This window comes from Leptonychotes weddellii, chromosome 4 (genome assembly GCF_054177405.1).
Source record: "Leptonychotes weddellii isolate Sample4059 chromosome 4, ASM5417740v2, whole genome shotgun sequence".
Lineage (NCBI taxonomy): Eukaryota > Metazoa > Chordata > Mammalia > Carnivora > Phocidae > Leptonychotes > Leptonychotes weddellii.
Genome location: NC_138372.1, coordinates 85851973 through 85863659, shown reverse-complemented (window position 1 = coordinate 85863659; position 11687 = coordinate 85851973). Strand labels below are relative to the sequence as shown.

Sequence of the window (11687 nt, the reverse complement as noted above, 5' to 3'; positions counted from 1 at the left end):
GGAAGTCTGGAATTGTGATGCCGCCAGCTTTGTTTTTCTTTTTCAACATTCCTCTGGCTATGCGGGGTCTTTTCTGGTTCTATATGAATTTTAGGATTATTTGTTCCATTTCTTTGAAAAAAGTGGATGGTATTTTGATGGGGACCATTTTAACCATTTTTAAGTATATAATTCAGCAGCACTAAGTATATTCCTATCGTTGTGCAACCATAACCACCATCCAGCTCCAGAACGTTTTTTATCTTCTAAAACTGAAATTCTGTACCCATTAAACCCTAACTCTTCCTTCCCCCAGCCCCTGACAATCACAATTCTATTTTTTGTCCCTTCAAATGTGACTACTCTAGGTACCTCATAGAAACAGACTCATACAGTATTTGTCCTTTCAGGACTGCCTTATTTCACTTAGCATAATGTCCTCAAGTTTCCTTCATATTATAGCAGTGTCAGAATTTCCTTCATTTGTAAAGCTGAATAACATAATACTCCATTGTCTGTACATACCACATTTTGTTTATCCATCCATCCATTGATGGGCACTTGGATTGTATTTCCGTCTTTGGGCTACTGTGAATAAAACCTCTATGAACATGGGTGTACAAACATCTATTTGAGTCCCTGCTTTCAATTCTTTTGGCTATAGACCCAGAAATGGAATTGCTGGATCATATAATTCTGTTTTTGATTTTTTTAAAAGATTTTTATTTATTTATTTGAGAGAGAGAGAGAGAGCAAGCGAAGGGCAGAGGGAGAGGGAGAAGCAGACTCCCTGCTGAGCAGGGAGCCTGATGCAGGACTCCATCCCAGGACCCTGGGATCATGACCTGAGCCGAAGGCAGATGCTTAACTGACTCAGCCACCCAGGCGCTCCTCTGTTTTTAATTTTTTGAGGAACCACTATACTATTTCCCATATTGGCTGCACCATATTACATACCTACCAGCAATGAACAAAGAATCCAATTTTTCCACATCCTCATCAACACTTGTGATTGGTTGGTTTGGTTTTCTTTTTTGATAATAGCCATCCTAATGGGTATGATGTGGTATCTCATTATGGTTTTGATTTGCATTTTCCAAATGATTAATGATATTGACCATCTTTTCATATGCTTATTAGCAATTTGTATATCTTTGGACAAATGTCTATTCAAGTTCTTTGTCCATTTTGTGAAAGCGGGTTTTTTTTTTTGTTGCTGAGTAGGACTTCCTTATCTATTCTAGATATTAATTCCTATTAGATATAGGATATAGATACAGGATTAGAAATGGAATAACCCATTCCATGGGTTGCCTTTTTACTCTGTTGATGGTATCCTTTGATGCAGGAAAGTTTAAAGTTTTGATATAGTCCAATTTGTTTTTTTTTTCTTTTGTTGCCTGCTTTTGGTGTTATATCCAAGATATCACTGCCAAATCGAATGGCATGAAGATTTTCCCTTATGTTTTCTTCTAAGAGTTTTATACTTTTAGCTCTTCCATTTAGAGTTTTGATCCACTCTGAGCTAATTTTTGTGTATGGTATAAGGTAAGAGCCCAGCTTCATTTTCTTGCATGTGAAATAATCCAGTTTGCCCAACACCATTTGTTGAAAAAATCATTATTTCATGAAATATTGCCTCTTCTCCTTCCTTTCTAGTCTCTCTTTTGGAAAACTGAGTAGACACAGATTTAGCTTTTTTACTTTGTCCTTTATGGGTTTTTTTGGTTTGTTTCTTTTGTCCTTCATGTTCCTTAATCTTTCTTTGTCTCCATTATCTTTGTGATATTAATTCTGTATACTTTCTTCAGCTTTGTTTTTCAATTTACAAATTCTTCTTCTGGGTCAGTCTACTATTTAATCTGTCCACTGAGTTTTAAATTCAATTATTACATTTGTTTCACTTTGGAAGATCTATTTAGTTCTTTTCCACACATGTCTGGTCATTTTTTAGTCTCTTATTCTTATACTTTTAGTTAATTCTCCTTTTTTGTAAACATACTATACAAACTTATTTAATATTCTATAACTATTGCTACCTATACTTAAGTCTTGGAAGGTAATTTTCCCCCTACATGTTGTTTCTGTGCCTCTCAGGGGATTTGGTGTCCTCATGTATTTTGTGATTTTTTTTTTAAAGATTTTATTTATTTATTTGAGAGAGAGAATGAGATAGAGAGAGCATGAGAGTGGGGAGGCTCAGGGGGAGAAGCAGACTCCCTGCTGAGCAGGGAGCCCGATGTGGGACTCGATCCCAGGACTCCAGGATCATGACCTGAGCCGAAGGCAGTCGCTTAACCAACTAAGCCACCCAGGCGCCCGTATTTTGTGATTTTTGACGGTGAGCTAATATTCTTTGGAACTTTGTGGGAGTTCTTAGAGGCCTGAGTAGAGAGAATTTGTGGTTGCTTTTGCCAGATGCTTGGGTACTACCAATCTTGGACCACTTTGACTAAATTTTTGACTTGTTTGTTTTTGGAACATGAAGGAAATCTGAACTCAGGCCCCAAACTTATCTGGGGTCTCACGTGTGGTTAAAAATTCATGAAGGAGTCTTTCAGATCCTGTACCAAATACCTCAATGGATATTATTATTATTTACTATATTCTTTTGGGAGGTATGTGTGTGTCTCTTTAACTATTCACTGAATGTGTAATCCTTTGCAACTCTCAGAGAAATGTTTGGGTCTCTAATCTTACTCTTGAACTCACTTGGACTCCAGACTTTTTGTGCTTCCTACAAGTGGCCATTAAAACAAATGCTCTAGATTACTGTGTATCAGCAAAACTTTAGAACTGCCCCTTACTTTAACATTCACCCTCCTCTTTGAGTTTGTGCTATGGTTTCATCTTTGATCTTTGACTATCTTCTTCATTTTCTTGTGAAACAGAAGGCTTATTAAATTTTACCTGGTGGTTTAGAACAGAAAGGTTTCTCAGATGTGAAATCCTCTGTAACACTATATACTTCCATGGATTTCCACAGCACTAAATTCTGTGATGTTTCTAACTTGATCTTTGATTTATGTTTTATGTGTATTATGTTAATTCTCACAACAAATCTATGAGATAGGTATTATCATGATCATTGTTCCCTCACCCTTTTTTTTTGAGAAAGAGAATGGGGAGGAGGGGCAGAGGAAAAGGGAGAGAGAGAATCTCAAGCAGGCTCCACACCCAGCTCGGAGCCCGACATGGGGCTCTATCCCACAACCCTGAGACTAGGACCTGAGCTGAAATCAAGAGTAGACACCCAATGACTGAGCCACCCAGGTGCCCCAATTATTATTCCCACTTTAAAGATGAAGAAACAGGGGATAAAAAAGTTAAATAATATGCCCAAGGTTGCAAAACCATTAAGTAGTAGATATTTGGATCTGGGATCTCTGGCTTCAGTGCACATTGGCTTACCCACTTCAGTCAATCACATTCAGTTTCTGCTTTGTGCCCAGCTTCCTGCTTACAATAAGAATGAGGAGACAATGCATACCCACATGGAACCTCTAGAAAATAATATTAGACAATAATATGTACTCAAATTCTATGTTATGTGTGCACATTTTTAAGTACTATAGATTTTCACAGAAAGGATGATCAACGGGGACTTTTTCTGCTGGTTTTGGACTTGAAACAGGTCTTGAGAAATGGATTTGAACTAACTAAGTAAGAGAAAAGGGAATGACAGAGAAATTCCAAAGAGGGGGAGATAGGAACCCAATGTAAGAAGTAGAAATGAGCATGATACTATATGTTTGAAAATCCTGGCCCATGAAGTAGGTCTTCTTCAGGAAGAGATGGACAATTCAGTTGGAGAGGTATGGAGGAGCCTAAAAGCCAGATAAAGAAATTTAGATGTACTAGGTAGAAATTAGGTTTCAGGAAGATACCTTTGTAACAGCATACTGGATGGAAGTTATCAAAAACTGTGAAGGGTCTGACATTTTACCCTGCCCGCAATCAACAAAGTTAGCCCCTTGTGAGGATGTTGGCAGAAGATGCAAGACTCCTGAATCAGGGACAAAGGACTTTATTATTTGTGGCACAACAAGCAGCGTGAGTTTCAGTTTTGCATCCATTCTCCTTGCTCCTTGGGTCCCACAGAGATGATGCAGAGTGAATGCTGTATATTCCATGGTTTGCTATCACAGCTGAGGAACCCCAGGCCTGAGAAACTCAAATCTTTTGTAGTGGTCTGCAAGAACCTCTGCCTGACTTTTGCCTGGAGGGGAATATTATCTGTATTAAACTAGACAGTACACAAACGTGTTCTCTGCTCTAGAGGGAGAGAGTCTGAAAATAGAGCCATCTGTGCCTCTGCTTGCAACAGGGGAAGCAACATGAGAAACCCATGAGAAATTGTTTCCCAGCAGAAATAATCTGAAAAATAGCAATCCAAGTATGAAGTGTTTGGGAGATTTCATGTAAGCTCTACGAGATCTGAGCTCTTACCTTTTGCTATTGGCTGAATGTTTGTGTCTCCTCCCCCCAAAATCATATGTTGAAGCTCTAATCCCCAGTGGGATGGTGTTTGGAGGTAGGGCCTTTGGGAGGTAATTAGGTCATAAAGGTAGAGCCCTCACTGATGGAATTCGTGAACTTCTAAGAAGATGATGATCTCTCTCTGCCATGTGAGGATACAGAAGGAGGCCATGTGCAAAGCAAGAAGATAGCCCTCAAAAGACACTGGATCTGCTGGCACCTTGATCTTGGGCTTCCCAGCCTTCAGAACTGTGAGAGATAAATGTTTGTTATTTAAGCCACCCAGTCTGTGGTAATTTGTTAAAGCAGTCCACATTGACCAAGACACCTTTGTCAGTCTTGTTCACTGTACAAGTCCTACAGATAAGTGTGTAATAGGCCTTTAATAAATATTTACTGTCTAATAAATATTTAGTGTCTAACAGTTTTTTAGTGTTTATTATGTGCCAGGCCCAGTACTTATCCCTTGACAAGTGTTAACGCATTTAATCCTCATAACAACAGGTACTTTTATTAATGGGATACACATAGACACACATGTAGAACAGTTCAGTTCAGCAAAGTTGAATGATACAAGATCAATATATAAAAATCAGTTGTATTTCTGTACACTAGCAATGAGCAATCCAAAACTGAAATTAAAAAAAAATTCCATTTACAATACCATCAAAAAGAATGAAATACTTAGGGATAGATTACTGTTAAGATGGCATTATTCCACTTCAAACCCACTAGCATGGCGAGTACCAAAAAGAAAGCCAAAACCCAGGAGAACAACACAAAATAACAAGTGTTGGTGAGGATGTGGAGACGTTGAAACACTTGGGCACCATTGGTGGGGATGTAAAATGGTACAGGCTATGGAAAACAGTATAGTGGCTCTTTAAAAATTAAAAACAGACTTACCATAGGATCCAGCAACTTCACTTCTGGATATATACCCCAAAGAACTGAAAGTAGGAACTCAAAACAGACATTTGTACACCCATGTTCACAACAGCACTATTTACAAGAACCCAAAGCAACTCAGGTGTCCATCACCGGATGGATAAAAAAGATGAGGTATATAGGAAGGGAATTCCAACACAACTTACAACATGGATGAACTTTTGGGACATTGTGCTGAATGAAATAAGCTGGTCACAGAAGGACTAATCTCTATGATTCCACTTACACGAGGTACCTAGAATAGTCAAATTCATGGACACAGAAAGTAGCATAGTGGTTGCCAGGGCTGTTCAGAGAGAGGAAAGGAGTTATTGTTCAGTGGTTATGAGTTTCAGTTTTAGAAGATGAAAATAATTCTGGAGATGGATAGTGAAGATGGTTGTAAACAGTGTGAATAACCAAACGTGATATAGCCATATAATGGAATATTATTCAGCCATAAAAAGGAAGTACTGATACATGCTATAATATGGATGAATCTTAAAAACATTAAGTGAAAGAATTCAGATACAAAAGTTCACATATTCTATTCTTCCATTTATAGAAATAGTCAAATCCATAGAATCAGAATGTAGATTAATAGTTGCTAGGGATTGGGGGGAGGAGGGAATTGAGAAGTATGGGGTTTCTTTTTAGGTAGATGGAAATGTTCTGGAATTAGATAGTGGTGATGGTTGTACAACATGGTGGATATACAGAAAGTTACTACATTGTACACTTTAAAACTGGTACAGGGGTGCCTGGGTGGCTCAGTCGGTTAAACGTCCAACTCCTAATTCCGGCTCAGGTCATGATCTCAGGGTTGTGAGATCGAGCCCCAAGTTGGGCTCTGTGCTAAATGTGGAGCCTGCTTAAGATTCTCTCTCTCTCTCTCCCTCTGCCCCTCCCCCTTCCCCAAATAATGTATGTACACCTGAGTTCACACAGAACTTAGTTTCTTTCTTTCTTTCTCTCTTTTTCTTCTCTTCTCTCCTCTCCTCTCCTCTCCTCTTCTCTTCTCTTCTCTTTTCTTCTCTTCTCTTCTCTTCTCTTCCCTCTCTTCCCTCTCTCTCTTTCTTTCTTGTTCATCAGTAAAAAATACTCATTAAAAACTGCACTTAACGGTTGGGTTACCAAAGAACTTATACCTCTGCTATGCGTATGGTTAGCAAAATTTCTTTAGAACCGTTCTAGATATTATAACCTTGTGGGGGAACCTACCAACAGACTTTTGATTTCAGTTTCCCATTGCATTCCAAATTCTGGTTTTTATGTTTTCTTTTATCAGGAGAAAACTGAGTTTGTGAAGGCGTAGACATACAGCTACACAGTAACTCACCTGGCATTTCAGAAGGCTGGTTGCAGTTCTCCAAGAACAAATCCCAAGAAGTTTCATGGTGAAATAAACAGAAATCTGCAAGTAATACTTTGGTAAGATATTGTGGGGGTCAATACTGTTGTATTTATGCAGGTCTGGTTAGCTCATCTGTATGAGTGGTCAGAGAATTTCCCTAGAGAATTAAGAATTTAAAAGGATGCTCTTGGAGCTGCTAAAAACCAGAAAATTTTTTATTTTATTTTTTCATCTTCCATGGTTACCAAAAGAAATACACATTACAAATTGCAAGTCTAAGAACTGGTCTGGTCTAGGACAAACACGTCTGGTATTGTAAGTACGTGCGTAAGAGAAATGCTCCTTTCACTGCCTACGTTGAAGACCAAGGGCATATGTGTGGCTGTGTGGTATGATGTCTGCACTGCTGTAAATCAGATTTCCCCACCCTTAGGTGACTGTTCCAAAACTTCACTTCTCTCTTCAAACTCTCTACATAGCCCTCCACTTCCTCTCTCGAATGGCGCCTGCTACTTCATCAAAAGAATGGAGGCCGCCAGGCAGCTTCCTGCAGCTCCCGCCTCCCATTCACGCAGTCCTTCTGTCCATGTGGAAGGGAGCCACACAGCCACTTCTCCTTTATCTGACTTCTGTGCATCATCCCCCAGTTCAACGGCTATGTAAAGAAGGGAATGCTAGCGGGAACATAAACCTCTTACATTAAAATTCTCCTCTTGTTTCTCCTCTCCAGTTGTTTCTTGTAAAGGCAGGAGCCATTTTCCTCTCTCTTTCAATCTTGACTCACCGAATTTCTCAATCTCAACCAGACCCAGTTTTATTGCTGTCCCTCACAGCTTCTTGAGACTCTCCATTTCTATAGCTTGCTTCTGTGAGGCTCCTCTCTTCTAGGGGTCTTAGATTCTCAGACTCTTTTAAGGGTCCCTCTTCCCCTGCCCGTCCCTTGAGGTTGGGTCCCTCAGGGTTCTGCCTTAGTTCATTGCTTTTCTCTCTGTTTCCCCCTCCTGGTTATCTCATTTCTTTACGTGATTATAACCATCATGTACGTGTGGATGCCCGCTAAGCATCACTACTTGGAGATCCCATAGGCACCCCAAACTTGGCATGTCCCAAATTGCCTTGCCTACACATTTATCCCTCCTTTTTCAGTTTCCCTGCAACTTATCTACTGATTTCAGTTCTCTCATCACTGTACCAGTCAGGATTCTGTTAGGGTGCTCATAGACGATTTCAGATCCCGTATATGGACCTTGAGCTAAGAGTAAGAATGGAAAGCTCTGAGCTCAACATTTCCTTCTCTAGGTTCTTCAGCACACTTAGAAGCAACCAATCAATCCTATTATAGCTCGTATTGTCACTAAAATATCCTATTGCAGCAGACACTTGTTCACCCAAAGCTTTACCTTTTATGGCAGAAGTTGGCAAACTAAGCCTCCCAGACCAAATCTGGCTTGCTCTCTGTTTTTGTAAATAAAGTTTGATCAGAACACAGCCACGCCCATTCATATACTTACTGTCTAATGGCTGCTTTTGAGCTACAACCACAGAGTTGAGTGGCTGTGGCTCACAAAGCCTAAAATATTTACTATTGGTCCCTTTTCAGAAAAAGTTTGCCAACTCTGTTCTATAGGCATTTGATTAAAGGTGGCAAGGTATGACAATTTGTGTAACTGTTTTTGTCACTTCATGCCACATAGTTCTAGTGTCCTCTTTACCACTGGAAACCGGGGTCATTAGTACTACCTTTAAATCTAACAAAATCGGAGAATGAATTCCAGATAACCCAGAACCTATTCAGAGAGTTCATCCTTCGGGCCCTAGACGCTGGAATCCTATCCAGCACTAAATTCTCTATCAGAGAATTTTCAATCCGAGAAGCAAAACCCCTTGAGATTAGACCTCACACCACTGTGAGATGTGGTTACATGGTCTCTGTGAGGTCATGTTCTCTGTGCCTGGTGCAGAGCACGAAGTTTGCAGGGCGGAAAGTCAGGAAGAGAAGGAGGAAGTAAAGTGGGGGAGGAAGAGCAGGAATGGGCTGGAACCCAGAGCCTTGAGCTGGAGGCCCATGAAGATGGACTGGAGCCTGCATCAGTTTCTCATCACCTCCAGCTTCTACAGGAGGAGCTGACCTACTTTGCTATGGAGCTAAATACTCACTTGTCCCAGGAATCGGAAAAGGTGAAGGAAGACCCAGGAGGACGTGGAGCAGCTGCAGGACTGGCTGCGGCCCCACACCAAGGAGATGAGCCGGTAGATCACTGACATTGAGCATGAGGTCCATCCATGCCTCCTGCTTCTGCACCAATCTTACGCGCGTGAAAACATGGCTGCTTCTTCCCTTCTGCTTTCCAAAGCTCACATAAAATGTCTCTTTGGTCCACCCTAACCAGAAACATACGAAGAGGAGGGTTCTGGGAAATAGTCATTTTAACCAAATCAACACATTAACAAACCACCACAATCACATTCCCAACTATTAACTTTTTAATTGAATGATTTTAAATTTTGATTAAATTACTTAAAATTTCCAATTTATGTTTTCTGTCTCTCTGTGCATCTCCAATGTATCTAGTCTCAAGTAATGGTGCACTATTCACTAGACTTCTACAGCTGGGTACCTGGGTTCATTTCTTCCATCCTCACCATTGGTCACTCGCCAAATCTTGCTCACTTTAGGTCCTAAATATATTTCTAATGTGTATGTTCTTTCTAGCAGTGAACTAGCACTGCCCTACTCTAAGCTTATCTCATCTTTTGGCTTTTTGCTATCACAGCCTAACCAGTCTCCCTGCCTTTGATTTTGTCTTGCTGAAATCCATCCCTCTTTCTATACTGCCTCAAGCACAAATTGAACTACATCTTGTATTCTCCCATTTACTACTCCAGAGTATTATACTTGGTAGGAACAGGGAGATATTGTGTATAGCTATGAGTAACCTCCTTGCTTTTCTGTGTTCACATGTGGGTTTTGTTTTTTTTTTTTTTGGTGATAAAATTCAAATAACACAAAACTTAGCATTTTATCCATTTTTAAGTGTACAGTAGTTTAGGAGCATGAAGTATACCTACATTGTTGTGAAACTGTTCCCACTACCCAACTCCAGAATTGTTTTCATCTTCCCACACTGAGACTGTACCCATTAGATACTCCCCAGCTCCTGGCAACCATCATTATACTTTCTGCCTGTGATTTTGATTATTGACTACTCTAGGTACTTCACATAAGTAGAATCGTACAGTATTTGTGGGGGTTTTTTGTTTTTGTTTTTGTTTTTTTTTTTTGGTGACTGGCTTACTTCACCCAGCATAATATCCTCAAGGCTCATCATGGTATAGCCTGTGTCAGAATTTCCTTCCTTTTAAAAGCTGAATTATATTCTGGGGGCACCTGGGTGGCTCAGTCGGTTAAGGTCATGATCTCAGGGCCCTAAGATTGAGCCTCTCTCCAGGCTCCCTGCTTAGTAGGGAGCCTCCTTGAGATTCTTTCCCTCTGCCCCTCCCCTTCTCCTCCTCCCTACTCTCCCTGCTTGCTCTCTTTCTCTCTCTAAAATAAATAATTAAATAAAAATTTTAAAGGCTGAATAATATTCTGTTGTATGAATACACCACATTTGGCTTATCCATTTTGCTGTCAATGGACATTTGTGTTGTTTCCATCTTCTGGCTGTGTGGGTAACGCTGCTGTGAACGTGGGTATACAAATATCTGAGTTTCTGCTTTCAGTTCTTTTGGGTATACCCAAAAGTGGCATTTCTGGATCATATAGTAATTCTATTTTTAATTTGTTGGGGAACTGCCATACTCTTTTCCATATTTCCACCAGCAGCAGAATTTCTCACTTCTCCACATCCTCACAATACTTGTTCATTTGCCTGTTTGTTTTAGTAATAGCCATCCTAATGGATGCGGACTGGTATCTCCCTGTGGTTTTGATTTGCATTTCCCTACTGATTAGAGATGTTGAGCATCTTTTCATGTGCTTAATGGCCATTTGTATATCTTCCTTGGAGAAATGACCATTCAACTCAGTTTGCCCATTTTTTAATTTGGTTGTTTTTTCATTGTTGGGATTTAGGAGATTATATATATTGTATAAGTATATATGTATGTACATATATGTATATATATAATTTATTAACCTCTTATCAGATATATGATTCGCAATTACTTTCTCCAGTTCCATGGTTGCCTTTTTACTCTGTTAATAGTGTCTTTTGATGCACAAAAGTTTTAAATTATTTTTTAAAGTTTTAAATTTTGATATAGTCCAATTTACCTATTTTTTCTTTTGTTGCTTGTGCTTTTGATGTCATATCCAAGAAATCACTGCCACATCCAATGTCATGAAGCTTTCCCCTTGTGTTTTCTTCTAAGAGGTTTCTAGTTTTAGCCTTTATGTTTAGATCTTAGATCCATTTTGAGTCAATTTTTGTATATGGTGTAAGGTAAGGGTAACTTTATGTGTGAATATCCAGTTTTCCCAACACTTTTTGTTGAAAAGACTGTCCTTTCCTCATTGAATGGTCTTCAAATTCTTGTCAAAAATCATTTACCATATATGTGGTTTATTTCTGGGCACTCTATTCTATTCCATTGATCTATATATTTGTCTTTATATTAGTACCACACTGTTTCAATTACAATAGCTTTGTAATAGACTTTGAAATCAGGAAGTGTGATGCCTCTGGCATTTTTTTTAAATTGGAATTTCTTTCTTTCTTTTTTTTTTCTTAAAGATTTTATTTATTTATTTATTTGAGAGAGAGAGAGAAACAGCACGAGAGGGGAGAGGGTCAGAGGGAGAAGCAGGCTCCCCGCTGAGCCGGGAGCCCAATGTGGGACTCGATCCCGGGACTCTGGGACCATGACCTGAGCCGAAGGCAGTTGCCCAACCAACTGAGCCACCCAGGCGCCCTCTTTTTTTTTTTTAATTAACATATAATGTATT

At 39.5% G+C, this 11687-nt stretch overlaps 1 long non-coding RNA gene across 1 annotated transcript in view; it reads right to left on the bottom strand.

The window, feature by feature from the left end:
* Positions 1-4953: 4953 nt before the first annotated feature.
* The window catches only part of LOC145720858 (uncharacterized), a 28128-nt gene continuing 21394 nt past the window's right edge, over positions 4954-11687 (bottom strand). The window contains exon 2 of the long non-coding RNA XR_014144080.1: positions 4954-9121. This is a non-coding gene — a long non-coding RNA (uncharacterized LOC145720858). The remainder of the gene's footprint in view (positions 9122-11687) is intronic.